At 39.7% G+C, this 4,175-nt stretch overlaps 1 long non-coding RNA gene across 1 annotated transcript; it reads left to right on the top strand.

The window, feature by feature from the left end:
- Positions 1 to 233: 233 nt before the first annotated feature.
- Positions 234 to 2,439, top strand: LOC141516656 (uncharacterized). Its single transcript, XR_012476774.1, has 3 exons — positions 234 to 328; positions 914 to 1,081; positions 2,205 to 2,439. It is a non-coding gene; the product is annotated as an uncharacterized LOC141516656 (long non-coding RNA).
- The last annotated feature ends 1,736 nt before the right edge of the window (positions 2,440 to 4,175 follow it).

The following is a 4,175-nucleotide window of genomic DNA, read 5'->3' as shown; positions in this document are numbered from 1 at the left end:
ATGGGAATAAAAGGAAACATGGCCTGTAGCCTCCTCATAGAAAAGGGGAAGATACTCCTTCTGGGCTTTGGGTCAAACACTCTTCTCCATCTGCCACAGACCTCTGGACCCAATGTGTTCCCCAGGGCTCTATCTTTCAAAAGTCTCTAGTATTTTAGAGATTCTACATATTTAACTTATCCTATTCATTTTAAACATCTATTCCTGAACAATTTTTCTCTCATCAGATGAAATGGAATCTAATTACTTTTCATAGTATTCTTCACTATCGTTCCTTAGATGTGGATGGTGATGTTCGTGACATACCTTTGGCATGTTCAATTGATGAGTGAGTATGACTTCTATATCTTTTGCTATTAGAGCTTTTCCTTCTTCCTCAGGTCATCTCGAAATTAAGCTTACCAGCTGTGAAATATCTCCTGGTTCTTAATCTGGTCTCATGACTTACTAGAAATGCCTACAAATATTTTGAAAGGAATGAGATTAGGAGTCACTTACTCTGCAAAGGGTTGCTTTGGTTTCCACCCATCTTCCCCAATCCTCATGTATCAACTATTGGAGCACTAACATTAGTTCATCTTGATCTTTGTTATTTGGGAGAGCTGGGCAGTGGGGGGAGGGAGGATTAAATAGGGCTTTGGAGAATTGAAACATGACTTTCTAAGATAGTGATGCTGGCAAGATCTTTGTAGAAGGCTCTGGATCAATTTGTCTATTGGTTACTAGTTTCAGCATCTAGTTGGGATGCTTCTGTATTCATGTAAGTCGCTAAGCTTTACAGAGCGGAAGTTGTAGAGTTGAGTTAGCATTTTGATGAAGATAGTGACTAGGCAAAGAAGGATTCTTTAATTTTCTACTTTACATCCTAAAACTTCTTAACTTCACCTTTTTTCCTCCTTGACCTCTTCCCTAGGGAAAGACTAAATCGTCCTGCTATGGCAGGTTTTCCTCCCCCGTCAGTTGGAGTAGTTGGAATGTATGTCCCTGATAGCCCTTCATCTACCACAGGGTCTCAACAACATGTTGGACCTCGGGAGGAGGGAAGGGGCCCTCAGAATCCAGGATCAGCAACTTTAGCTTGGTAAGGATGTCTATGTCTTCAAAAAGATCTTAGAATCTGAAAAAAGTGCTTAATAGAAGAGAAAAATGCATATTACAAAGAAGGGAAGCACCTGAACAAGGTAGCTTATTGGAAGGCTTCCTGCAGGAGGCCGATCTGGCTATTGTTAGAGAATTCAGTTTCTGGCTGATCCCTATAGAGAATGAAGGCCAATTTGGTAGAGGAGCTTGCCCCATCTAGAGCAGTGCTGATCTCTTGTGAATTGTCTAAGTCATGGAAATCTTGTGGTCTCCTTGGAGTCCTCAAACTAGTAGGAGACATTAGCAGGAATTGAACCCAGTTTTTGAAGTGCAATTTCTCATTACATAAATCATTACTTGATTTATTTTCTATAAATGATCTGTTTTCCTTTGGCAGACTCTGTCAATGTATGTTTTATGGTAGTCTAATTTTCCTTTGATTTGTTTTGTATGAAGTTGTTGAGGCCAATCAAGCGTGTCTATGAAGGTTAGAGCAATAAGTGAAGGATCCCAAAGATAAGACTATAAATTGAGGTCTCTGGAGATTAACTAGGAATAAATGTAGGACCTCCAACTGGGGGTACTTTCCAGAATGCTACCCTTCATACAATAGGGAATAAGTTTTTGCCATTAATTTACTTTATTCTCCCCCCCCCCCCCCCCCCCCCCCCCCCCCCCCCGCCCCCAATGATCAGATCCCTGGAAGCAGAGGAAGTATAATTTGAGATGTTAGTGATCCTTATGTGTTCAAAAACCTTCATACAGGAGCTGAGTCAGAAGGGGGGAGGGAAAGGATAAACTAAGGCCAGCAAGGCTTAGGAGATAAAATGTATGAAGAATGAGGTATAAGAATCAAGAAAAGGAGAAGATTGGTATGGTATAGAGCCTTAGATACCTTGATTAGGAGTTTGTATCTTGTCCCAAAGATGAGCAGAGAGGGATTGAGGTGGTGAGATCTGTGGTTTAGAGAACTTTAGCAGCTCCGTAGAGGAGACATTAAAGAGAAGGTCTCTGGGAGGCAATAATTTAGAAAGTCCAGGGAGGAATTGATGAGTTCATGATTCTAGATATAGGCCAGGTGGCCCCCATGAATGCTTTCTAACTTTATTGTTCTTTTCTCACAGGAAAGCTGTCCTAGTCCCCACTGTGTTACTGGCCTCTTCTGTTTCCTGAGGACATGAACTTGTCATCCAGGAAGCAATTCTATTCCCACACCTTGCTCCCTCAGGATTTTTGTGGTCTACTGGGGTGCTAGACTTTTGGTACCACTTATCCAGAGGTTTCTGGAAAGTTGTAATTGGATGTTGAGATTTTGTGAATTTTTTTAATGGTTTTGCTTTTCAAAGATCTCTTAAATAAATGTAGGCCATACTGCCCTTTGTGTATGCTCAAACTTTAGTCAGTGGCATGTTTTCAGAAATGTTCTTGGCTGCTGTTGGAATCTCACTCGGAACCACAATTCTAAGCTTCCATGGAAAAACTTTGAATACTGAGAAGTTCTTGCTATCATTCTCGCATCCTCTTAAAGTATTTCTATAGGAAACCTCAGAACATGGCTTGGGTTGAAGCCTTACTAAAGGGGGAAAAAAAGAACCTAAACTTAACAAGGAGCTAAATATGATTTAATGTCTGTTGGACTTTGACAAAGATGGGTAATTCAACATCCTTTCCAGTAAGCCCCTTTGCCTTTTCTTTAGATCTACCTTATCTTTCTCTTTATTCTGACCAAGGGGTGGGAAATAAGATACTTTCTAAATTTCTTCAGAATTCATATTATATAGTTGATTCCAACCATAATAATTTTAAGCAACACATCAATTGCATAAGACATTGGGACCAATGTCTTGGCTTAGTACAAATTTAATTGGAGACAGATTTTTTTAATGTAATAAAAGAAAACATGATATAAATCAGAATGCAAGATTGGGTAATCTAATTTCTAACTGGAAGAAAGATTAGGGATTTCCAAGGTGGGAAGAGAGCAGGATGACTTTTACGGGATGTGAAACAGGATGTTACTCAAATCCTACTATTTAAGCTGGTGGGATTTGTAAGAAAATGAAATGCAGGTCTCAGATTAGAAATTAGTTTATTTCATGTAATTCCTATAGTTCTTAGTACTTCACTTCTTCATCTTTCCCTCCACTGTTCCCAAATTCCCTACCTTTGTTCCCTATAGACCCTGTCTAGACTTAAATCTCATCGTTTTCCTTTTTAAACTCTCTTCTGTACACATGGATCTAATTGCTTTTATCCTGTACTGAACACTCCTATCTAGGTGCCTTTATATAAACCCTCCCTCTGCCCCCAATAATTGGAATGAGTTTCTTTGGCTCTTGGCTACTATTACCCTGAGCAAGAGTACTCCTCCAAATTGTTTTGTATTTAGAAATGGATGGATTCCATGGTCCCATGGAAGTTGGTTGAGAATAAGTTCAAGGTGGTCTTGCCTCAACTTATGCAGCTAGCCCAGCATTTCCTATTATCTAGGAATTCCCTAAATGCTTGATGTATCACCCAGCTTCAATCTTATCATTCCCTGGAAGCTTTTGCTAAAAGCTCCGGCTCTCTGGGATCTCTTCAGCTCTTGGAGAAGTCCTCCTACTCTGTGTTTATCTAATGCTGTGTTTTCATAATTCCATTTTTACTTATTCCCTCTCTAGAAACAACATAAGCTCCCCGAGAGCAAGAAACTTGGTTTGGGGCTTTTGATGTATAATCCTTCACAAGTTAGGGAAATGACTTTGTTATTGTCAGCCTTCTAGAATTCTAAGGTGACAGTGGCCCTAACCAATTTATTACTATAAAGCATTTATATAACATTCAACTCATGTCACCTTATTTGATCCTCATACCAGCTTGGGAAGCAGTTATTACTATCCCCATTTTATAGATGAAGACTGAGGCAGACAGAGGTAAAGTTAACTTGTTCAGGGTCACACAGGCAGGATTTGGACTTCAACATGACTCCTGAATCCAAGACTAAAGTTCTATATACTATGCAACCTAGTTTAGAATCATGATATAATGATCTCTTTGGGATACAGACCTGTTCAGTAAGGGACTGCTATGCCTGGGGAAACAATTTGAAATTG

The sequence above is a fragment of the Macrotis lagotis genome, chromosome 3 (genome assembly GCF_037893015.1).
Source record: "Macrotis lagotis isolate mMagLag1 chromosome 3, bilby.v1.9.chrom.fasta, whole genome shotgun sequence".
In the NCBI taxonomy this organism is placed as follows: Eukaryota; Metazoa; Chordata; class Mammalia; order Peramelemorphia; family Peramelidae; genus Macrotis; species Macrotis lagotis.
Note: the sequence above shows the minus strand (reverse complement) of the source record. Positions and strands in the feature narration are given on the sequence as shown.